The sequence below is a fragment of the Pseudorca crassidens genome, chromosome 8, assembly GCF_039906515.1.
Source record: "Pseudorca crassidens isolate mPseCra1 chromosome 8, mPseCra1.hap1, whole genome shotgun sequence".
Classification (NCBI taxonomy): Eukaryota; Metazoa; Chordata; class Mammalia; order Artiodactyla; family Delphinidae; genus Pseudorca; species Pseudorca crassidens.
This window is the reverse complement of record NC_090303.1, coordinates 16,305,206-16,331,495: the sequence shown is the minus strand read 5'-3', so window position 1 is coordinate 16,331,495 and position 26,290 is coordinate 16,305,206. Positions and strand designations below refer to the sequence as shown.

Below are 26,290 nucleotides of genomic sequence, written 5' to 3'. Positions count from 1 at the left end.
GACTAAAAACCAAAGATGAGTGGGAAAATGTGATAGAAAAGATTCAAGAGGTCCAATATCTTATTAATAACAAGTTCACAAAAAAGAGTAGAGAAAAATGAAAAGGATGAAATTATAACAGAAGTAATGCAGTTAAATTTCCTGCAGAGATTTTCCAAATCAAAATGGCCTACCAAGTATCTAGCATGACAGGTGGACTATTATTTACCTTATAGTTTATATTCAACTAATATTTAGTTAATATAAAGAAAAAATATTAACTACATTCAATAAGTAAATTTGAATCACTCTTTGTAACAAATGTGCCTGTGTCTCAAATTTGAGGATTATGGTACTTCAATTTTTAAACATTAAAAAAATTTCATTAAACAAATCTTTAATAGAGTTGAAAAACTACAACCACAGGCCAAATCCAACTTGCAGTTTGTTTTCATACATCCTGGAGCTAAGAAGGATTTTTACATTTTTAAAGAGTTACAAAAACCAAAACAAAATAAACGTACAATAGGTGACAGAAACCATATATGGCCCGCAAAGCCTAAAATATCTGCTATCTGGGTTTGCTGACTGACCATACTAAGCAAACAATGAAAGTTATATGCTGTCCTGCAATATGCTGCTCCTCTATTACGCTAATCCTCTTTCAGAGCATTAAAGCATTTCTAAAAGACTCCATCATTAAGAAACTGGGAAATGGAGGGACCTCAAAATCACAGAAGTTTTTGACAAGTGGTACCTTATATCACAAGGAGTTCCAACTCAAAGGATTTGGTGCCAGGCTAGTTATTTATATTAAGGTAAGAAACCAACCAGGGTTGTACGATGCCCATGAGCAGTGGAAGGGGCCAGTGAGGAACTAGAGAGAGCATGCCTGAACTAAAAACATTCCTATTGAAAACACAAAAAAATGTGCTCTTTATACAAATTTGTGTGATCTGTACTAAAATCACTGCAGGATGGATGAATATCATGTTCTAGAATTTCTGCTGCTTCTGTAATTTTATCATTTTCATAGCTATCTAAGAACCAAAATTTTGCTTATATTGAGGCAATCTCTTCTCTCTTATGACATGTTTGCAAATTCCTTGGCTTAATGTATTTTAGTCCAAAGATTTTCTTGAGATGTGGTAGAAAACAGAGAAATCTTAAGGCAAAGGGGAAAGAAAGATGCTTCTGGGTTGATGCCTATAGAGACCTTAGGCCATAAATCAACTTCCAGATGACCCCCAACAATCCCTGCCTCCTGGTATCCACACCCTGTGTAATGCTCTCCTCTTAAGTGTGGGCTGGACCGAATGACTTGGGTCTAATGAGTAGAATACTTCCATTGATTAGGTTACAACAATTGTGACTTCTGTCTTGTTAGCAGACTCTTTTGTGGGCCTAAATGACATGTCTGAGAGGCCCACGTGGCAAGGAACTGGGGGCAACCTCTGGCCAATGGCCAGGGGAAACTAGAGCCTTCAGTACAACAGCCAGTGAGGAACTGAATCCTGCTGGCAAGCACCAAAGAAGCCTGGAGCAGATGAACCACTGAAGAATATTTAAGTCCCATTATACTATATTTTGACATAAAAACATGAGTTTGTTTTTCAAGAAATTTTCCTACAGTTTGCTTTTGCATTGTTTTGTGGGAAATTGTGTTGATTCATTATTTGTTTGCTCTAGTTAAACTTACTCATCACCCTTGTAAAGTCAACCCACTGTCTGTGACTTCACTGATGTTACTATAAACAATACAACTGCCAATACAAAAGCACTGTGAATTCTCTTGGAGTTAAAAGAAGCATTTATAAGCTTTTTCTTTCTTGTATACGTTATGGCAGATTTATTTTTGAAATACAACATGAATTCTCAAACTTTTCATCTCTGCTTAATTACTGACTTAGCTTTCTTAATAAATTATCTGGGTTGGTATACTGGTCCACCATATACACCGTGGTCATGAGAAAGCCTCTTTGCTTTTCTAAATCTGCTTCCCCATAAGTAAAATGGAAACTTTGCTCTGATTTGAAAACAGTTATATGGCATAGCAGCATACGCTTCTTGATAAGTGCTCAAAAAACCACCATTTCTTCCCTTCATATAAAAGGCAGATTAATTTTCCTTTTATTTCTACAGAACTGTTTTTTAAAAACAAATAATAACATAGTGTTTCATAAGCAATTACTTACAATTCTCATTTAGTTAAAAGATACTGATTGAGGGCTTCCCTGGTGGCACAGTGGTTGGGAGTCTGCCTGCCAATGCAGGGGACATGGGTTCGTGCCCCGATCCGGGAGGATCTCACATGCCGCAGAGCGGCTGGGCCCGTGAGCCATGGCCACTGGGCCTGCGCGTCCAGAGCCTGTGCTCTGCAGCGGGAGGGGCCCCAACAGTGAGGGGCCCACGTACTGCAAAAAAAAAAAAAAAAAAGATACTGATTGGGCAATTCATGATGATGATGATATTATTATAGAAGATGAGGCAAAGGGGAAATTTCAGTGTTGCGAATCTGAAAAATCATCCTCCTCAAACTTAGAAAAGATTTAAGATCTCACCTGGATTTTCCTCACTTAAAAGACATGTTTAGTCAATGGGATAGTTATTTCCAAATGCATGTTATGACATTTATAAATTGAGTGCACTATTATTTTCCCTCTCCGAAATATTTCCCCATGTTTGCTCAGTGTTTCCAAACTTGCCTGATCATGAGATTCTTCTTAACTTAAAAATAGATGTTCGGAGCCCTTCCCCTGGAGAGGCTGATGCATTGTGGCTGGGGCAAAAATCTGTACATTTAACTGTTGCCCCACGTGGTTCTTACGACAAGGCAAGTATAGAAAAAAAGTGCATCAGTTGATCTATCCATTTTGCTGATTGGGAGAAAGTGTATACATGCAAGTCAACCACTAAAATTACATTTTTCCTAAGTCATAACATGCTTAAATTCAATAATTTTTTCCTTAGAGTTAGGAGTTGATTAGTAGCCTGCAGGATTGAAAAGTTAATTACAGTGAAGGTTGAGAAGGTGATTTTGCCACACGGCCTTTTTGTGGCAGGATTATATTTCAGCGTTAATCTGTGTGTTTTCCAAATAATTCCCTCCCCACCCCACTTTCTCACTGGTACACTGAGAATGTCTATTCCTCCCTCCCAGCTTCCTTCCCTCTTTCCGTCTAGCCAGCAAACACCAAAGCAGAAATAAAGAATGAAAGAAGCTGTCTTAGTCCATATGGGCTGCTACAACAAAATACTATAAACTGGTTGACTTATAAACAACAGAAATTTCTCTGTCAGTTCTGGAGACTGCAAATCCAAGACCAAGGCACCAGTAGATCTGATGTATGGTGACAGCCCCTTCCTCATAGACAGCCATCTTCTCACTGTAACCTCACATGGCAGAAGGGACTAGGGATGTCTGTGGGGTCTCATTTATAAGGGCACTAATCTCACTCATGAGGGCTCCACCCTCATGATGAAAGCAGCTCCCAAAGGCCTCACCTCCTAACACCATCACACCGGGCATTAGGTTTCAATGTGAATTTTGGGGAGAACACAAATATTTAGTCTATAACAGTGTCTTTGGGTTCAGTGTCAGACAGTAAGGGTGGAAGACATGCTTGCCAAGATCAACATAGAAGGAACAGAGGAAAACAGAAACCAAAACGGGGTGGGGGAAAGGAGCAGTGGGCTGAGGGGCACAGAACATATATCCTCCCTGTCAAGATCAATTCATCCCTTCCCTCCATTCAATAACATGCTTTATGCATCAATTATCAGTCTGATTGCCCCATATCAGTAACATTTGTGTGTAGAGTTGACCCTTGAACAACATGGGTTTTACCTGTGCTGGTCCACTTATACGTGGATTTCTCCAATAAATACATACTACAATACTACACAATCCACAGTTGGTTGAATGTGCAGATACAGAATCTCGATATGGAGAGCTGACTGTAATTATACATGGATTTTTGACTGCCCTGGGGTCAGTGACACTAACCCCCTTATTATTCAAGGGTTAATTGTAAATGCCATATGTGTGTTTTGGCAAAATGCTAGATAGTCCTAAGGGACATACTGTATCTACTGTCACTGTACCTGTCCAGCTACTTGCCAGAGGACTTGGCACATAAAAGATGGTTTAAAAACTTTAAAGGATTATACAAAGTGATTCACAGCACTAAATATGAGATACAACTGTTAATGATTATCTGCACCTATCTGGCTTCCAATTTCTGTAATCCCCTCTCTACACCTGACCCCAATATTATAGTTCTAGAATAAATCCTAGCCTTAGCCACAATGCCTTATCTCTTTTGCTAACTGTCTGCTTTGGCAGTAAGTTATCCTTGATCTCAGCTTCATTCTGAGCTTTTGTTCTGATTCTTATAACTGGACTTCTGTCTTGTTCTTTGTTCTTTATAACATTTCTAGGTAATCTGACCACTACTACTCCAGTACCTCTACAACTGGGTTTAGTCATTGTTATGGGTTGAATTGTGTGTCCTATAAAGATACACTGAAGTCATAACCCCCCATACCTCAAATGTGTCACTTCCAAAGGTGACCTTATTTGGAAACAGGGTTATTGCAGATGTAATTAGATGAGTAGGATGGCTCCTTAATCTAATATGACCAGTGTCCTTATAAGAAAAGGAAGACAACTAAAGAGAGACACACAAGGAAAACACCATGTGATGACAGAGGCCAAGAATGTAATGATGCCGCTGCAAGCCAAGGAATGTCAGGGACCGTGGCCACCACCAGAAGCTATATGAAGGCAAAGAAGGATATTCCCTAAAGCTTTCAGAGGGAGCATGATCCTGCTGACTCTTTGATTTCAGACTACTAACCTCCAGAACTGTGAGACAATACATTTCTGTTATTTAAGGCCACTTAATTTGTGGTACATGATTAAAGGAGCTATAAAATTAATGCAGTCTTGTTGCCAGTATCCTTCCAGATATTATAGACAATTTCTTAGCATCAGCAATCACTACGCCTACCTCACATACACACATCAGAACATGCAAGACTAATGAAATTTCAGTGAAAAGCTCAAATTTGTAGGTATACTAGACATCTACTGGTCAAAATATCTTTTCCACACTTCCACATGATTCTGTACTCCAAGTATCTAACAAATTCCATGGCAGAGAGGTCAAATTCTAAGTCCTATAAAATATTAAAATAGTGTCTAACCATGTGTCAACATATTTTTCTTTTAGTTTGCTAATCAGACTAAATGTTCCAACCAAAAGACACAGACTGGCTGAATGGATATGAAAACCAGACCTGTATATTTGCTGCCTACAAGATACTCACTTCAGATCTAGAGATGTATACAGACTGAAAGTGATGGGATGGAAAAAGGTATTCCATGCAAATGGAAATGAAAAGAAAGCTGGAGTTGCAATACTTATATCAGAGAAAATAGACTTTAAAATAAAGACTGTTACAAGTGACAAAGAAGGACACTACATAATCATCAAAGAATCAATCCAATAAGAAGATATAACAATTATAAATATATATGCACCCAAACATAGGAGCACCACAACATATAAGGCAAATATTAACAGGCAGAAAAGGAGAATTTGACAATAACACAATAATAGTGGGGGACTTTAACACCCCACTTACATCAATAGACAGATCATCCACACAGAAAATCAAAAAGGAAACACAGGCCTTAAGTGACACATTAGACCAGATGGACTTAATTGATATTTATAGAGGATTCCATCTGAAAGCACAAGAATACACATTCTTTTCAAATGCACATGGAACATTCTCCAGGATAGACCACATGCTGGGCCACAAAGCAAGCCTCGATAAATTTAAGGAAACTGAAATCATATCAAGCATCTTTTCCAACCACAACGCTATGAGACTAGAAATCAAGTACAAGAAAAAAACTGCAAAAAACACAAACACGTGGAGGTTAAACAACATGCTACTAAACAACAAATGTGTCACTGAAGAAATCAGAGGGAATTAAAAAATACCTAGAAATAAAGGAAAATGAAAACACAGCAATCTAAAACCTATGGGATGCAGCAAAAGCAGTTCTAAGAGGGAATTTTATAGCATTCCAAGCTTACTTCAGGAAAGAAGAAAAATCTCAAATAAACAACCTAACCTTTATGCCTAAAGCAACTAGAGAAAGAAGAGCAAACAAAATGTGAAGTTAGTGGAAGGAAAGAAGTCATAAAGATCAGAGTAGAAAGAAATGAAATAGAAACTAAAAAACAACAGAAAAGATTAGTGAAACTAAAACCTGGTTCTTTGAGAAGATAAATAAAATTGATAACCATTTAGCCAGACTTATTCAGGAAAAAAAAAAAAAAGGGAGAGGGCCCAAATCAATAAAATCATAAAGGAAAAGGAGAAGTTACAACCAACACCACAGAAATACAAAGGATCATAAGAGAATACTACAAGCAACTATAAGCCAATAAAATGGACAACCTAGAAGAAATGGACAAATTCTTAGAAAGGTACAATCTCTCAGGACTGAACCAGGAAGAAATAGAAAATATGAACAGAACAATTACCAGGACTGAAATTAAATCAGTAATTTTAAAACTCCCAACAAGCGGAAGTCCAGGACCAGATGGCTTCACAGGTGAAGGAACACTTCTGAACTCATTCTATAAGGCCACCATCACTCTGATACCAAAACCAGACAAAGATATCACAAAGAAAGAAAATTTTTCATCAGGCCAACAGCAGTGATGAAAATAGATGCAAAAATACTCAACACAATACTAGCAAACTGACTCCAACAATACATTAAAAGGATCATCCACCATGATCAGTGGGATTTATCCCAGGGATGCAAATATTTGTCAATATCTGTAAAGCAATCAATGTGACACACCACATTAACAGATGGAAGAATAAAAAGCATATGATTATCTCAATAGATTCAGAAAAAGCTTATGATAAAATTCAACATCCATTTATGATAAAAACTCTTCAGAAAGTGAGCACAGAGGGAATATACCTCAACATTATAAAGTCCATATATGACAAACCCACAGTTAACATCATACTCAACAGTAAAAAGTTGAAACCATTTCCTCTAAGATCAGGAATAAGACAAGGATGCCACTCTTGCCACTTTTATTCAACATAGTTTTGGAAGTCCTAGCCACAGCAATCAGAAAAGAAAAAGAAATAAAAAGAATCCAAATTGGAAAAGAAGTAAAACTGTGACTGCTTACAGATGACATGATGCTATGCATAGAAAATTCTAAAGATTCTACCAGAAAACTACTAGAACTCATCAATGAATTTGGTAAAGTTGCTGGTTCTGTACACTAACAACAAAATATCAGAAAGAGAAATTAAGGAAACAAGAGATTATCATACTAAATGAAGTAAGTCAGACAGAAAAAGACAAATATCATATGCTATCACTTATATGTGGAATATTTTAAAAAAGAGACAAATGAACTTATTTACAAAACAGAAATAGACTCACAGACATAGAAAACAAACTTATGGTTACAAAGGGGATAGTGGGGGTGGGGAAAGAGATAAATTAGGAGTTTGGGATTAACATATATATGCTCCTTTATATAAAATAGGTAAATAATAAGGACCTACTATATAGCAAAGGGAACTATACTGAATATCTTACAATAATCTATAATGGAAAAGAATCTGAAAAAGAATAAATAAATAAATAAATCTGAGTCACTTTGCTGTACACTTGAAACTAACACAACATTGTAAATTAACTATACTTCAATGAAAAAGACACTAGACAGCAACATGAAAATATACAAAAATTTAAAGTAAAATATACAAAAATTTAAAGAAAATATACAAAAAATTAAAGCTCTCTGGAAAAGGTAAATATAGAGACAAATACAGAATCCTCAAGTATTGTAATGTTGGTACATGAATCACTTTTATTTCTGGAATAGAATTTAAATGGCAAAAGAATTTAAAATAATTATAAATCTATGTTATGGATATACAATGTAAATGATGTAATTTGTGACATCAATAACAGAAAGTTGGGAAGTGTAAATGTAAAGAAGCAGAGTTTTTGTATGCGATGTAAGTTAAGTTGTTATCAGTTTAAAATAGATTGTTATAACTTTAAGATGTCTTATGTAATCTCCATGGTAACCATAAACAAGACCTATAGAAGATCTATAAGAGGAAATGAAAAAGGAGTCAAAGTATATTACTACAAAAAAAACACAAGGAAGGTAGCAAGAGAAAAAGAGACAGAACAGCTGCAAGACATATCAAAAACTATTAACAAATGGCAGTAGCAGGTTCTCCCCTACCAGTAATTACTTTAAAAATGTAAATAGATTAAAATCCCCAACCAAAAGACATAGATTGATTAAAAAGATTAGAAAAAAACCCAAATAGATCCATCCAAACGCTCTCTTCAAGTGACTAACTTGAAATCTAAGGGCACATACAGGCTGAAAGTGAAAGAATGGAAAAAGACATACCATGCAAATAGTAACTGAAATAGAGCAGGGATGACCATAATTGAACAGACAAAATAGACTCTGAGTCAAAAACTGTCACAAGAGACAAAGAAGGATATTTTATAAAGATAAAAGTGTCAATTTACCACAGAGACATAACAATTATAAATATATATGCAGCTAACATCAGAAATCCCAAATATACAAAGCAAACAGAATTACAGAATTGAAGAGAGAAATAGACAGCAACACAATAATAGTAGGAGACTTCATTAGCCCAATTTTAATAATGGATAGAACAACCAGACAGAAGATCAATAAGGAAACAGAAGACTTGAACAATAACAATACTATAGACCAATTAGACCTAACAGACATACAGAACATTCCACCCAACATCAGCAGAATAGACATTCTTCTTAAGTGTACATGGAACATTCACCAGGATACACCACATGTTAGGCCACAAAATAAATTTTAACAAATTTAAGAAGACTGAAATTATACCAAATATCTCTTCTGGACACAATGGGATGAAAGTGGAAATCAACAGCAAAAGGAAAACTGGAAAATTCACAAAATGCAGAAATTAAACAACACCCAAGAATAAATGAGTCAAAAAAGAAAAAAACAATATCTTGAGACAAATAAAAATGAAAAAAACCCCAACATACCAAAACTCATGGGGTGCAGTGAAAGCAGTACTAAGAGGAAAGTTTATGGCAGTAAACACTGAAATTAAAAAAGAAGAAAGATTTAAAGTCAGTAGCCTAACTTTACATATCAAGGAACCAGAAAAGAACAAATTAAGTAAAAATTTAGCAGAAGGAAGGAAATAATAAAGATTAAAGCCAAAATAAATGAAATAGAGAATAGAAAAATAGAAAAATCAAAACATAAGAATTAATTTTTTTGAAAAAACAACAAAATTGACAAACCCTTAGCTAGACTAAGAAAGAAAGAGAGGACCCTTATAAATAAAATCAGAAGCGAAATAGAAGCTATTACAACTGATTTTCCAGAAATAAAAAGGATTATAAGAGACTACTATGTAAAAAATAAAAATAAAAAAGAGACTACTATGAAGAAATATACCCAACAAACTAGATAGTATATAAGAAATGCATAAATTTCTAGAAACATAGAACCAAACAAGACTGAATCATGAGGAAATTAAAACTCTAAACAGATCTATAATCAGTGAGGAGACTGAATCAGTAAACAAAAACTTCACAACAAAGAAAAGCCCAGAACCAGACTGTTTCTCTGCAGAATTCTACCAACATTTAAAGAAGAAATTACCAATACTCCTCAAACTCTTCCAAAAAATTGAAGAACACTTCAAAAATCATTTTATGAGGTCAGTATTACCCTGATCCCAAAGGTAGACAAAGATACTGCAATAAAAGAAAACTACAAATATCCCTGATGGATATTGATATAAAAATCTTCATGAAAATAATAACAAACTGAATTCAACGGCATTTTAAAAGCATCCTACCACGACCAAATGAGGTTTATTCCTGGAATGCAAGGATGGTTGAACACATGAAAAGCAATCAATTTGTAGTGTTAATGTAGTGTATCAACACTACATTAATAGAATGAAGAAAAAAACTACATGATCATCTCAATCAATGAAGAAAAAGCATTAACAAAATTCAATACCTTTTCATGATAAAATCATGCAACAAACTAGGAATAGAAGAAAAACAGTTCAACATAATTAAGGTCCTATATGAAAAGCCTGCAGCTAACATTTTACTCAACATAGAAGAACTGAAATCTTTTCCTCTTAGATCAGGAATAAGGCAAGGATGCCCACCCTCATCACTTCTATTCAAATAGTACTGGAAGTCCTAGACAAAGCCATTAGTTAAGAAAAAAAGGCATCCAATTTGGAAAGGAAGAAGTAAGATTATCTCTGTTCACAGGTGACATATACTTATATGTAGACAACTAAAGATTACATACCCACACCCACACAAAACTGTTTGAACTAATAAACAAATTCAGCAAGGTCCAGGATACAAAAACAACAGGTAGAAAACAGTTGTGCTTCTATACACTAACAATAAACTACCTGAAAAGGGAATTAAGGAAACAATTCCGTTTACAGTAACATTAAAAAGAACAAAATACTTAGGAACAGACTCACTCAAAGCACTAAGGAACAAACTCACTTAGGAACAAGACTTATACACTGAAAACTACAAAACACTGCTATAAGAAATTAAAGAAGATACAAATAAATGAAAAGATATCCCATGTTCACAGATTGGAAGACTTTATATTGTTGAAATGTCCATACTACTCAAAGCAGTCTACAGATTCAATACAAACCCTATGAAAAACCCAATGACCTTTTTAAAGAAATTGAAGAGCCATCCTAAAATTTGTATGGAACCTCAAGGGACCCCAAATAAATCTTGAAAAAGGACAAAGTTGTTGGCCTCATACTTGATTTTAAAACATTACAAAGATACAGTAATCATAAAAGTGTGGTACTGCATAAAGACAGGTATATAGACAAATGGAATAGAATAGGGAGGTCAGAAATAAACACTCACGCATATGGTTATATAATCTTGGACAAGGGTGCCAAGACCACACAATGGGGAAAGGACAGTATCTTCAACAAATGGTGCTGGCAAAACTGGGGATCCTCATGCAAAAGAATGAAGTTGGATCTTTACCTTACACCATATACAAAAATTAAAACAAAATGGGTTAAAGGCCTACACATAAGATCTAAATCTGTAAAACTGTAAAAGAAAACATAGGGGAATAGCATCATGACAATGGATTTGGCATTGATTTCTGGGATATTACACCAACACACAGGCAAAAAAGGGAAAAAAAGACAAACTTAAAAACTTCTGCACATTAAAGAAGATAATCAACTAAGTGAAAAAGCAACCTACAAAACAAAAGAAAATATTTGCAAATCATATATATGACAAAGGGTTAATATCCAAAATATATAAAGAATACAACTCAACAACAAATTTTAAAATGTGCAAAGGACTTGAATAGACATTTCTCCAAAGAAGATATCCAAACAGCCACCAAGCATATGAAAAGATGGTTTATCATCACTAATCATTAGAGAACTGCAATGAGATATCACACACACACACACACACACACACACACACACACACACAGACATATACTCAGAAAATGGCAAGTGTTGGTGAGGATACAGAAAAATTTGAAGCCTGTGCACTGTTGGTGAGAATGTAAAATGATGTATCACTATGGAAAACGGTATACAGGTTTCTCAAAAAAAAAAAAAATAGAATTACCATATGATCCAGCAATCTCACTTTTGGATATTCATCCAAAAGAATTGAAAGCAGGATGGAAGACATTTTGCATAACCATATTTATTGTAGTATTATGCACAATAGCCAAGAGGTGGAAGCAACCTAAATGTCCATGGAAAAATGAATGGATAAAGAAAATGTAGTATATCCGTACAATGGAATATTATTCATCCTTAAAAAAGAAGGAAATCCTGTCATATGCTACAACATGGAAGAAACTTTAGGGCATCATGCTAAGTGAAATAAGAAATAAGTCAGTCACAAAAAGGCAAATAGTATATGATTCCACTTATATGACTTATCTAAAGTAGTCATATATACAGAAGCAAAGTAGAATCGTGGTTGTCATGGGTTGGGGCGAGGGGGAGATGGGGAGCTGTTGCTCAGTGGGTACAGAGGTACAGTTTTGCAAGATAAAAAAGCTCTAGATATCAGTTGCACAATAATGTGAATATAACTAATACTACTGAATGGTACACTTAAAAATGGTTAAGATGGTAAATATTGTCTTAGATGTTTTTTGTTTTAAAAAAAAAAAACACAGTTAAAATAATACAAAACTCCCAGGCCCAGAGATCATGGAGCCATCTTACAAAATTACATTACAGTTAACACCTTTCCTACCTGCCTCCCATTCCATGTCTCTTTCTTCCCCATTCCCCATCCCTTTAGCTTCAACTTCAGCAGGGTCAAAATCACTGCTATAAATTTTTAAACAAACTAATTTTTTAAACAGAAAAAAATACCTCACTAACTCTATCAGTTCCTGGCAATAGTGAATGAGTTCACTAAGACCAAATACTGAGCATTATAGTGCTGTCTGCTTGTATTCCTTTTCTTTTTTAAAAAAGCACTTTTATGGATAGCGTAATTTATGGAGAAATTTTATATCAGCATGGTGCTCCCAAAAGTTAAGAATTACTAACAATGTTTTTACTTGAATTCCTTTTTTAACATAGAAAGAAGATCAGATTACAGAGGCTTACAAAAAGACGAAGAAAACCCCGAAAAGTCAAAAAAGCAATGTGGAAAACTTTCTTTGAAAATAATTAATAATAATAGCAAACACTGTTTTCCTCAATATTCTGCCGTTATTTTGGCCCTTCCTCACATGCTACCACTAGAATCTTATAGAAGCTGATTCTTGCCAACATAAGCATTGTGTGAAAACTTTACAAACATAGCTGGGAAGAATAGCCAATAACCTCTGTATGACTTCTTAGTAACTTTGCAAGACGAAGGCCTAATTTGACATGTGGATTTGGTGGTTTGACCAGCCTTGGCTAACATCAGGTCCACATGTAAGGGGTGGGTACAGTGGTTCCCTGCTCCAGGGCACCAACTCAGTCTCATGTGCTGTGAGTCACAGTGGCAGAAGAAAGCCTCCTTCCTGGCTGTCTTGACTCACTCGGGAGCAGAAGAGGATGCTCATTGGGGTTGTGGTCCTGTGTTACATGAGAGACCATGGTGAGCTAAACGGCTTCACCAAAATGCAACCAGATCCCTCAAATTAGGAGAAAACAGGATGAGAATGAACAAATTCACTGATGTTTTGGGTTGGCGAACTTCTATGAAGTTCTAACATTAGCTCTGGTCTCATAAGTTGGGTTTTACTTAGTCTTTTAGACTTCTAATACTTAAATTCCTGCAGCTGAAGTTGTCTTTTCAATAAATTCAATATGAATTTACATTCTGTTTTAAAGTAAATTAATATTTAAAGTCTATCTTGGATCAGACCCAAATGTCCCAAGTTGCCCAGAACCCATGTCACTTTACGTGGTATAGATACTGCCCTTCCTAACAGGTATCTACTATTTCATTCTTCTCCAGGATTGGTGTGCTTTTCCTTTTTTAAGTTGAAATCATCTATCCCAGGTTTTTCACATTTTTATTTATATAGTAGTATTACTTAGTGGGAACTAAGTTGCAGTGTGCATCAGTGATTTTGAAACCAAGCAGGACTTTGCTGAGCCTTCCTGGGGACAGAACCCCACATGCCCCCCACCTCTTGTTTGTAGAAAAACTTTAGCCTCCTAGGCTTTTCCCAAGTTCCAAAGAGTAAATATAATCAAAGAAGTGAGAAAATGCTGAAACAAACAAACAAACCAAAACAGTCAAGCAAGACAAAATAATAATTTACCCATAAAACAAAGTCAAGGACTTTTAGTTCCTCCTCAAGGGCCACAGATAATATCCTGAGCCATATCCTCGAGTTATTTTACAGATACTAAACCTCCACCAGGCAGAAGAAGTTAACTGTATGCTGACCACCAACATGTAGACTGATTCCAACCAGTTGGAATCAGAGTTTGATAATTCAGATTTCCAAAACTTCACTCTGTTACCTCACCATCAACCACTCAGAGAATAGTGCACGAGTTGATCACACATCCTATGACCCTCTCCCTCCCACTGTCTTTAAAAACCCTTTCCTGGGCTTCCCTGGTGGCGCAGTGGTTGAGAGTCCACCTGCCGATGCAGGGGACATGGGTTCATGCCCCGGTCCAGGAGGATCCCATGTGCCGCGGAGCGGCTGGGCCCGTGAGCCATGGCCGCTGGGCCTGCGCGTCTGGAGCCTGTGCTCCACGACAGGAGAGGCCACAATGGTGAGAGGCCCGCGTACCGCAAAAAAAACAAACAAAAAAAACAAACCCTTTCCTGAAAGCCACTGGGGAGTTCCAATCTTTTTAGCACAAGCTACCCATTTTCCTTTCTTGGCACCCTGCAATAAAAGCTGTACTTTCCTTCACCACAACCTGGTGTTAGTGGATTGGCTTTGCTGCACTTTGGGCAAAGAGACCCAAGTTTGGTTTGGTAACAATGTGTCTAATTATTAAATTACTAAAAGGATTGTCCCTTTTGGACAAACTCCTAAGATTATTTTAGCTGCAAACTAGTGATAAAGGAAATATAAGAAGAATTTTAGGAAAAAATGCGTTAATCCCTCCTTTCATCATATTCTCAACCATAGGCCCTCTCAAAACCTTAAGTGACTTTTCAATTTAGATAATTCAGAGACCTATAGTTTCATGTACCATTCAATCATGGCTACCCTCAAGGTTACTTACACATTACTGCTGTCATTTCTCTTCCTATAACGCTTGTCCTCCATATTCCACTTATCGTCTTACAGGTTTATATCACTTATATCCTTAAAAATCCAAATTACAGTTTGTCTCTTTAAGTAAATATTTTCATATTTTTAAGACCACTGCAGTACCTGGGAGGGGGCTGGTCAAGGGCAAGTAAAAACACCCAAAACCCTTCTACCATTATAAAGTTGCCTTGTCTTGATTCAGCACTTGCTTGGTTGTTTGAAACCTTTGCCTGTTTTCCTGACTTCTGGCAAAATTGATTCTGACTGTTTCTGCTTAAGTTTTCAAAATTTCTGTGGAGGGATAAGCCATTGAACGTGCATACTCTGCCATTTTCACCACTGACATTCAAAAATAATTTTCTTATGGTGCACAGTGCTATTCTAGCCTGAGGTTCACTAAAATCATATTATTCACACCTGTCAACATGCTCAACCCATTTTGAGCTATAATTGAGTATATGGTATCAGACCAACTTCCCATCATGAATAACCATAGTGCTGGATTAACTTTGAAAAGGAAACAGTAGCATCTGAGGGTATCCAAAGCAGCCAAGAAAGATAGCTTAGGTATCTCATCTTAGATAGCCTGGTAGTGATTTTTGTCACCAGGAGATATGCTCTAAAACTTAATAAAGAATGAAATGATTTCAAATTTAATCCCAGAAATGCAAAAAGCAATGAAAAGTGAAGTAAGGCATTAATATAAGGATAAATCTAAACTAATATTGTCTGTTTAAAATAAATAATATTTTGTTGGGTTTTAAAATGATTAAACAGAATGAAAATAAGTGACAACAATTGCACAAAAATCAGGAATTGGGTAAATGAAATTAAAGTGTTCTAAAGTCCTTGCATTGTCTGGAAACTAGGGAAAGTACTAACTTGCAGAAGATTCTAATAAGTCAAAGATTCATTTTGCAATGAAAAAGCCACAGAGTAAGAAAAATATCCGCAATACAATTATCTGCCAAAGAATCATATCTAGAATATAGAAAACCTCTTAGAAATCAGTAAGAAAAAGACAGATAACCTAATTTAAAAATGGGCAGAAGATTTGAAAAGGCATTTCACAATATCCAAATGATATATAGACACATGAAAAGGTGCTAAACTCTTTTTGTCATCCAAAAAATGCAAATTAAATCCATAAGGTGATAGCCTACAGATGCATCAGAATGTATAACATTACCAAAGGTCCTCCGTGCTGTTTTCCATAGTGGCCGCACCATTTTAGATTCCAACCAACAGTGTACAAGGGTTCCAATTTCTCCACATCCTTGCCAACATGTGTTTTTTGGTTAATATCCTTCCTAACTGATGTGAGGTAATATCTCATGTTGGTTGATTTGCATTTCCCTGATGATTAGTGACATTAAGCACCTTTTCATATACCTGTTGGCCATTTGTATGTCTTCTTTGGAGAAATGTCTATTCAAATCCTTTGCCCATTAAATTGGGTTATTTGGGGGGTTTTGCTAAAGAGTTGTAGGAGTTCCTTATAAGTTTTGGAAAGTAATGCCTTATTAAATATATGGTTTGCAAATATTTTCTTCTACTTTTGGGTTGCCTTTTCACTCTTGATTTTTTCCTTTACTGTGCAGAACCTTGTTGGTTTGACATAGTTCCACTTGTCTATTTTTACTTTTGTCGCCTGTGTTTTTGGTGTCGTATCCATGAAATCATTGCCAAGCCTACTCTCATGAAGCTTTTCCCATATTCTTCTAGGAGTTTTATAGTTTCAGATCTTTTGTTTAAATCTTTAATTCATTTTGAATTGATTTTTGTGTATGTGGTAAGATAGGGGTTTGTTTTCATCCTTTTACATGTGAATATTCAGTTTTCCAAACACCATTTGCTGAAGAGACTATCTTTTCCCCACCGTGTATTCTTGGTGCCCTTGTTGAAGATCAGTTACCTATATGTGTATGGGTTTATTTCTGGGATCTCTATTCTGTTCTATCGGTGTGTATGTCTGTCTTTATCCCAGTATCATACTGCTTTAACTATGGCAGCTTTGTAATATATTTTGAAATCAGGAAGTGTGATGTCCCCAGATTTGTTCTTTCTCAAGGTCACTTTGGGTATTCTGGGTCTTTCAGCGTTCCATATGAATTTTAGAATTGTTTTCTATTTCTGTAAAAAAAAAAAGCCAGTGGAATTTTAATGGGAATAGCATTGAATATATAGATTCTTTTGGGTAGTCTGAACATTTTAATAATATTAAGTCTTCCAGTCCATGAACACAGATGTCTTTCCTTTTATTTGTGTTTTCTTTAATATCTTTCATCAGTGTATTGTAGTTTCACATCCTCTGTTAGACTTATTCTTAAATATTTTATTGATTTTGATGCTATTGTAAATGAGATTATCGTCCTATTTCTTTTTTTGGTAGTTCACTGTTAGTGTATGCAAATGCAACTAAATTTTGTATATTGATTCTGTATCCTGAAACTTTCCTGGATTTGTTTATTATGTCTAACAGGTATGTGTGTGTGTGTGTGTGTGTGTGTGTGTGTGTGTATGTGTGTGTGTGTGTGTATAATCTTTAGGGTTTTCTATATATAAGATCAGGTCATCTGCACATAGGGACAATTTTACTTCTTCTTTTTCAATTTGGATGCCTTTTCTTTTTCTTGACTAGTTGCTCTGTCTAGGACTGCCTATGTTATACGTTGAATATAAGTGGTGAGAGTGGATACCCTTGCCTTGTTCCTGATCTTAGAGGAAAAGCTTTCAATTTCTCACCATTGAATATGATGTTAGTTGTGGGCTTCTAATATTTTGTCTTTATTATGTTGAGGTACATTCTGTCTATACCTAATATGCTGAGTTTTTATCATGAAGGGATGTTGAATATTATCAAATGTTTTTTCTGCATCTATTGAGATGATCATATGATTTTCATCCTTCATTTGTTAATGTGGTATATCACACTGGTTGATTTGTATATGTTGAACCATCCTGGTATCCCTTAAATAAATTCCATTTGATCATGGCATATAATACTCTTAATGTAGTGTTGAATTCTGTTTGCTAGAATTTTTGTTACAAATTTTTGCATTTACATTCATCAGAGATATGGAGCTGTAATTTTCTTGTAATGTCTTTTTCTGGTTTTGGTATCAGGGTAATATAGGCCTTATAAAATGGATTTGGAAATGTTGCCTCCTCTTCAATTTTTTGGAGAAGTTTGAGAAAGACTGGTGTTAAATTTCTTTAAATGTTTGGTAGAATTCACCAGGGAAGCCATCTGATCCTGGGTTTTTCTTTGTTGAGAGGTTTTTTTTACTACTAATTCAATTTCCTTACTTGTTATTAGTCTGTTCATATTCTCTATTACTTTTACCATCTGATCCAGTAATTCCACTCCTGGATATATACCCAAAAGAAGTGAAATCAGGATTTTAAACAGATATCTACATTACCATGCTTATTGCAGCATGATTCACAACAGTCAAGATTTGGAAACAACCTAAATTTCCATCAACAGATGAATGGATAAAGAAAATGTGGTATATACATACAACAGAATGTAATTCAGCCTTAAAAAAGAAGGAAATCCTACCGTTTGGGACATCATGGATGGACCTAGAAGTAAATATTATGTATACCTCTACATTATTATCAAAATTAATTTTTCATTTTAAATGCCCTTTTATCTAAGTAACAACTGCTTTGACTGAAGCAAAAGCTAAAGTGCTACTCCATGTATTTCTTGCCTTTCAGATTCAATTGGGTGACAAATAATTGCACCATCGAGTTCTAATTGCTTAAAAGGCATGTGATATAGATCAGTTGCACAACCAGAGACATCTTCTTACTCTGACATTGCTTCATTCGGTTCAATCACCACTTTCTCTTTACAGCATCTGTATTTTCTAGATAATTCCTAAAGATTTCTGGAATACAAAATTCAGGGCTAAAACCTCTCATGGGCTGCTTCAGTAGCTGTGGTGTCCCAAAGCCCAAACCTGGAGTGGGCAGAGAAGTTTTTGGGCTCAGGCGCCTGGCCTGGGGGAGTGTGAGGTGAGGGCTGAGTTGAGCTGTACTTGGGGATGGGGAGAGGGAGATCTGCAGTTGTAGCAGCACCTCTTACCTGCACACACGTGGCCCTCTTATGGCACCAACCATCTGAAAGGCAGACACCAAAGTCCAGCCTAGCCCGTGGCTCACACGAAGTTCAGAGGGAGGAGCTGGTGATGCAACATCATCATAGAAAACATTAGGCCTGGAAATAAGTCAGTCACAGAATAACAGATACTGCATGATTCCACTTAAATCAAGTATTTAGTACAAACTCATAGATGCAGACAACAGAATGGTGGTTGTCAGAAGATGGGAGAGGAAAAGATGGGGAATTTTTCAATGGTTATAAAGTTACAGTTATATACAAGACTAATAAGCTCTAGAGATTTGCTGTACAACACAGAGCCCATGGTTAACATAGGTTGTTGTTTACTTAAAAACTTAGGACAGTAGATCTCTTGCTATGTGTTCTTACCACAAAGAAAAAAGCAAGGGGACACAAGAAATATTTTAGTGGTGATGGACACTTCTTTTAAAATTTTATTTTACTGAAGTATAGTTGATTTACAATGTTGTGTTAGTTTCTGGTGTACAGCAAAGTGATTCAGTTATATATATATATATATATATGTGTGTGTGTGTGTATTTAAATACACACATATATAAATTTTTTTTAATATTCTTTCCCATTACGGTTTATTACAGGATATTGAATATAGTTCCCTATGCTATACAGTAGGACTTTATTTTTTATCCATTCTGTATATAATAGTTTGCATCTGCTAATCCCAAACTCCTAATCCATCCCTCCCCCTCTCCCCTCCACCTTGGCAACCACAAGTCTGTTCTCTATGTCTGTGAGTCTGTTTCTGTTTCATAGATAAGTTCATTTGTGTCATATTTTAGGTACTACACATAAGTGATATCATATGCTATTTGTCTTTCTCTTTCTGACTTACTTCACTTAGTATGATAATCTCTAGGTCCATCCATGTTGCTGCAAATGGCATCATTTCGTTCTTTTTCATGGCTGAGTAGCATTCCATTATAGATATATACCACATCTTCTTTATCCATTCATCTGTCAATGGACATTTAGGTCATTTCCATGTCTTGGCTATTGTAAATAGTGCTGCTATGAACATAGGGGTACATGTATCTTTGTGAATTAGAGTTTTGTCAATGGATATGTTTATTACCTCGTTTGTGGTAATGGTATCACAGGTCTATGCATGTGTCCAAACTCATTAAAATGTATCCATTAAATCTTTGCAACTTTTTGTATATTGTTTGTCTCAATAAAGTTGAAAGCAAAAAAACAAACAACAAAAAAAGATGAACACAAAAATGAGAATATCGAGTGCTGGCAAAGATGTGGACCTACTGGAATTTTCATTCACTGCTAGTGGAATGTAAATTGACAAAACCAAAAAGCTATTTGGCAGTGTCTACTAATACTGAATATATGTACATCCTGTGGCACAGTAATACTACTCCTAGGTATATATCAAAATCAAATGTGTAACTATGCACATCAACAGACAGGTATAAGAATATTCATAGCAGCAGCATCATTTGTAGTCACCCCAAACTTTAAACAACCCAATGTTAAGCAATATTAGAATAGATAAAGAAATATGGGGATATATACAAGTATGAAAATGAATAAACTACTAATATATTCTTTACTATGGATCAATCTTACAAACATATTATTGAGTGAAAAGAGCCACACAAGAGTACATACTATGTGTGGCCATTTATAACCATTGGAAAGCAGGCAAAACTAATTTTGGTGATAAAATTCAGAACAGTGACCATTTCTGTATGGGTTGCAATGACTAAGATGGAGCACAAGGAGAGCTTCTATATTGCTGGTAAACATTTAACATCTTGGTCTAGGAGGTGGTAACATATGTTCGTTTACTTTGTTACCAAGATACCTGCTCGGGATTATTGCACTTTTGTACATATGTTATCTCTTAACAACTTTTCGCACATCCATTCAGAAAATTTTAAAAACTATATTTCATCAGTTTTGGCGAGGGTGCAGGGAAGGGGTGCTCATTTATTTATGGTAGTAATGTTAGTTGTAACAGCTACTTTGAGGAGTAAATAGAGGGAAATCTACTACTGAGATTGAAAATGTGCATACTCTATCCAGCGCACCCACGTTAGTATCTCTACCTAGAGAACACTTGGATATATGTGCAAAAAGGCACAAACACACGTTGAAGGTAGCAACGCTTCTAACAGAAAACCAAAAAAGAAACAAACTATGGATAGAGGGTAAGGGAATCATAAATTAAATCTATTGGTTCTGAGAACTACTACGTAGTATTTTAAAAGAATGAGATAAAGTTATATAGAGATATGGAAAGATCTCGAGGATATAATGTTGATTGGGGAAAAAAATTACATCTACACATATTTAGATGCAGAGGAACTAGGAGTCACCATATAGGGACTGGTTTGTAATTCCTGCCTGAAAAGGATTAGCCTAATGTGTGATGTTCACATTTATGGTTATGTGTAACTTAACATGAATTAATATCAGCAACCCGGACTCAGGCACTAACTTCAACAGGCGAACCGAGTGCCTGAGTACCTGGAAGCGGAAGGAGAACGTTCACTCTGTAAGCTCCTATTGCCTCCTGTATTTGAACGATGTAACTGTAGCATCTATTGGAAAAAAAGGTTCATTAAAATATAATGTGAAGTCAAACAATGATTAAAGGATGCCAATTTCATGCGAAAACCGATACAAATATAATTGAATGTGACTACTATATTAAGACTGAGGTGTTAGTTAAGCGATAGAGCGCAGAGAAAGGGTGTGTCCTAAGTCTGGAGGGGTCTGAGGAGAAGTCAAAGCTGAGGTGACTCTTGAACAGAGAAACTGAAATGTCCTACTTTTTCATTCCTGGAGAGCCCGGAGGCCCTGAAATCCAGTCCCATGATTATTTTCCAGAGCTGGAGCCTAAATCCCCACCGAGCGACTGGAGGAAGGCGGAAGAATGGTTGAGGAGGGAGAAGCGACGTGTCACAAAACGGTGTGGTACGGGTTTACGGCAAACCCAACCAGCCGGAGTTCCAGATTCCCACTCTCTCCTCAGGGCAGGCCGGCCCGCCCTCTCCCGCCTTCCCGCGACGCTTACTGGGCAGTAGATTATTGACAGAGTCACTCACCAATCGCTGCTCTGCTACGGGGGGCACTCAGGCCCTCAGCCTTGTCTTTGGTCCCTCCGGCGAGATGCAGCCTCTGTGCGTCGACGTCAGCGTGCTGACGTCACGGGCCGGGTACTCGAGGAGCCGGGGGCCGCTGTCCGCGGGCGGTGGGCTGCGCGACGTCTGCAGGGCTCGATTCCCGGTCCAGCCCCGCCGAGCTCCGCCCCTCCGCCCGCGAAGAGTGCAGCGGGCGCAGCCACAGAGCCGCTGTCTCCGGGCCAGCCTAGGGCGGCCGGCCCGGAACCACCCGATGAGGTAGGCTGGGTTTCTCGTCACCCTATTTGACAGATTGGAAAACTGAGTCATCCGGGATCAGATGATTTTCCCGGGACTCACTGGAGACCCGCGAACGGAGGCCAGAGCCGAGCGTCCGGTTGTGTTTGTTGAGCCCTCGCCGTCCTCCGGGGAGGAGGAGGGGCTAGGCAGGCTGTATTTATAAAGGATACGAAAGTGAAGTTGCAGATTGCGGAGCCCCTTTTCATCCAGGGTTTGGGCTGGGATTCAGGGGATGGATGCAGGTAGCGAGGTCTCCATTCCTTAACCCTGCGGACCCCGAGGAGCCCTCGGTGGGGTCCAGACTGGTGCTGGCCCCTTGGGCCCTACAGAATGACCAAGAATGGTTACTGGGGTGATGCGTGGATTATACAGACAAGGTCGGTTACTGACCTCTTTTATTCATCAAGAAAAGCTGTGTTCGAAACAAAATTGAAAAATTAAAGCTCAAGTCCCGAATGTTCTGGCTCTGGTTTCAGTTCAATGCTTTGCCCACTCGTGGGTATCTGGCCATATTTTGAAATCTCAGTAGCATGCTTATTTTTGTTTTAGGATTAGAAAGGGATTCTCTCTCTCTCTCTCTCAGTTCAAACATGAGTTAACATTGTGGAACTTTTCTTATCACTCTCTTCATGTGCCAATTGTTCACCATGTCATGTGTCTTCTATTTCACAGATGGAATCACTGAATTCATCACTTGACTCAGTAATAGTTTGGATAAGTTTAGCAAGGTAACAAAGTAACAGGTCGAACCTCTCAATACTAATACTGGAATTAGTTGTTTGTTTCTCAGAATTCTTTGTTGAGAAGGGTTCTGAAAGATAATTCGTATATATATATATATATATATAAAAATAATATATACACACACACACACACAGTCTACCCATACACCCTTACAAAACAAAACAACTTAGGGTACCGTTGCTTTATTGATGGGTTCTAATAAGGTGGGGCATAATTCATGCTCATAAAGTGAAAATGTGTACTATAGGATATATGTATCCATATGTAGTATTTTGTACTGTGAAGAATTTATTCTCTTTAAATCTTGCTGTCTGAGACATTGACCTTTTAAGACTGCATTATTGCATAAAACTGCATTAAAGAAATGAAATTAAAGCCGCTTCAGGGGACTTTTCCTTACTAAGGTTCACAGAAGAATGGTTATTATCATTTGACTTTAGTCTTTGGAAAATTTATCTGATGAGTGCCTCATCTATGCCATGCTTTGTTTTAGATGTTGGGGATTGAACGCTGAAACGTTTAGATAAGGATCCTGCCCTCAAGACCTTCCATTTTGGTGGAGATACTATAAATATATAAACAAAAATGACAATTTTAGATAATGATAAATGCTAGAAAAAAATATTACAGGGGAAGGGGCTGGAGAGTGACTGGGATGTGGACGGAAGTTTAGATGTGGGTGATCAGAGGAGATTCCTTGAGGAAGTTTGGAGGAGACCTGAGTGTTTAGAATGAGTCAGCCATGGGAAGATGACTGGAAGTTTCCAAGCAGAAATTACAGTGCAAAGGAGCTGAAGGAAAAAGGAGCTTGGCATGTTCCAGGGATGGATGAAAGGCTGTGTGGTTGGAGTGAGGTGAACCTAGGGGAGAGGGAGATGGGGAGACACGGGGAGGAGATGACGCTCAAGAGGTAGGCAGGACTGAGGTCATCTGAACCCCAGGTAAGAATTGCAACCAGACAAAGGAAATAGGATTTAGATATAGTCAAAGCTCTCCTTTTTTTTTTTTTTTTTTTTTTTGCAGTAAGCTCTCCATTTTTTTAAGTGACATTCATAGAAGCTAACCAGCTCTCTGCTTTATATTGGTTATGAAATCATTACATGTATATATTTTTTACCGATGGTCCTCTTTCTTAATGGAAAAATGTCTTCTTCCCTCAAGCGCTGTGTCCCAAGCTGTTTCTTTCCTGTTCATTCTTATTACTGGCAGGACTCTGAGCCTCTGCTTATCTTCCACTCCCTGCTTTTATCCTTCCTGCTCCCAAGCACGAGTCCTCTCCAGTGTTGATGTGCAGACATTAAGTCCCTGCACTTCCCCACGCAGAGTTCTAGGAAACTGCATTGTCAAGTGGATTACTGTTTTCCATTAAAACTTTTATTACTGACCAGAGACTTAACGTCTGCCTTTATTTAGTGCCTACGATGTACCAGGTGCATTATATACATTCTGATCCTTCTAACCTTCTACTGTAAATCTTATCCCTTCTTGGTGGAAGAGGAAGCTTCTGCCTCAGGCCACCCAGGTGGTACTGAGGGAGCCCAGGTTTGAAACCAGTTAGCCTGCCCCCAAAGCCCATTCCATGCTACTCCACCTCACCGCTTCCCGAGTACATAACAACTACAAACCTCTGTTATTTGAAATTAATATTTTATGAAATAGCATTTTAGGGATCGTGATTCAATCCTCTTAGTTTAAAGGTGAGACTGTGGAGGCCCATTGATATTCGGTGCTTTTCAAGGCAGAATTGGCACCAGATTCTCGCCCTGCTGATTCTCAGCCTAGTGTTCTTGTTTGCTTGTTTGTTTGTTTTTCTGCTATACTTACTTCATGAAAGTCCCTTCACAAGGAGTTTCTGTATACACAAAAATATAATTTTTCAGCATCATGAATTTACTGTCCATAACCTCATACAAGGCAATTTTTAAAAGATGAAACAGTGCTACTTCTTGGGCTAAAATAACCCCTTGTTTTATTTTACTTCTCTTTTTCAGCAGTGAGCAGGTGTAAATATTCTGGATGAATCTTGGTTCTCTTAGTAGAAAGTGGTTTCAAAATGACTTTAAAATTTAAGTTTTAACTTCACAAATCTTTGTAAGGGAGTTTTAAATTTACTGTTTTCCCAGCTTTAACCATTTGCTTACAAGTATGGGAATATTGCCGAGTGTTTGCTGGCTCAGAGTTTCTGCTGGCAAGTAGAGTTTCTTCCTATAATTGAGGAAGCTGTTGGGTCAGCTCAGGAATACAACTTCTCTTTCTTAGTGTAATGTATTACCATTTTTAAAAAATGAGTAAAAATCAGTTCCTAAATTATATGGCTGGAAAATGGGTTACTTTGTTTCTACAATTTAAAAATACCCATTCTTTATTTCTAAGGTTTGCTTATTTTATTAATTATGATGGGGATATGGTTGATGAAAAATAGTAAATTAAAAAATAGCTAAATTTACTTTCTGGTGGCTTTTTGACTCTCCTATAACTTAGTGGAGATTGTCTTTTCTATTAGTCAAATCAGAATAATGTTATTAGAATTAGTAACACCTTCTTTCTTAAACATTGGAAGATATTTAAATTTAGCCAAAAGAGAGCTTTTGCTCTTTAAGTCATCTACGGGCTGTTTTGACTGAGTATCTCTATCCTTTAAGATTGTTCATGCAACTGACCTCCACCTTCTGAAGGTCCAGGCTGTCATGATTTGGACTCAAATTATAGTGCGTCCTTCCACCATGAACTCAGTGCCCCAAACTGGACTCCTGGCCTTTCCAGCTTTAGTGCCATTGCTTGTGCTCTGCCTACAGCCTGGTATGCCTTCTAGATGGACAAACCCAGACAAAGTTCTACCTGTGCCTCTGTTTCCATCTATGCTCCTTCCTCAATGAGATACTTCCTGTATCTCTTTAATGGAAGCCTTCTCTTTCACAACATTTTTGGTAGTCTTTCTCGTGACAGTTTACCAATCTTGGTGTCTTTGGTAATACACTATATTGTATGTGGGTATTCAAATATATGTTGACTTGAGCTTAAAAGGGACTTAACAATTCATGTTAGACATGCAAAGTTTTTTGTAGATTATAGAGCCCTGTAGTTTATAGTTTAGCCCTTTTAGATTTGTAGAGCTTTTATTGCCTCCTCTTTGCGGGAAGCAT

The 26,290-nt window shown here is 37.0% G+C and overlaps 1 protein-coding gene and 1 long non-coding RNA gene across 15 annotated transcripts in view; one reads left to right on the top strand and one right to left on the bottom strand.

Moving 5' to 3' along the window:
- LOC137228863 (uncharacterized) overlaps positions 1–22,025 on the bottom strand; it is a 211,862-nt gene extending 189,837 nt beyond the window's left edge. For 6 of the 7 annotated variants that reach the window (XR_010945386.1, XR_010945387.1, XR_010945390.1 and 3 more), the window contains exons 1-3: positions 21,813–22,025; positions 19,859–19,980; positions 18,970–19,101 (exon numbers count right to left, since the gene is read on the bottom strand). This is a non-coding gene — a long non-coding RNA (uncharacterized lncRNA). The remainder of the gene's footprint in view (positions 1–18,969; positions 19,102–19,858; positions 19,981–21,812) is intronic. The other variant, XR_010945389.1, reaches the window with a different exon arrangement.
- Positions 22,026–22,242: 217 nt separating this feature from the next.
- Positions 22,243–26,290, top strand: part of STARD3NL (STARD3 N-terminal like) — a 49,967-nt gene continuing 45,919 nt past the window's right edge. For 6 of the 8 annotated variants that reach the window (XR_010945385.1, XR_010945384.1, XM_067745894.1 and 3 more), the window contains exon 1: positions 22,243–22,382. The gene's annotated coding sequence lies outside the window, so the exon portion shown is untranslated. Of the gene's footprint in view, positions 22,383–23,075; positions 23,132–26,290 lie in introns of all 8 variants that reach the window. The other 2 variants (XM_067745890.1, XM_067745892.1) reach the window with 2 other exon arrangements.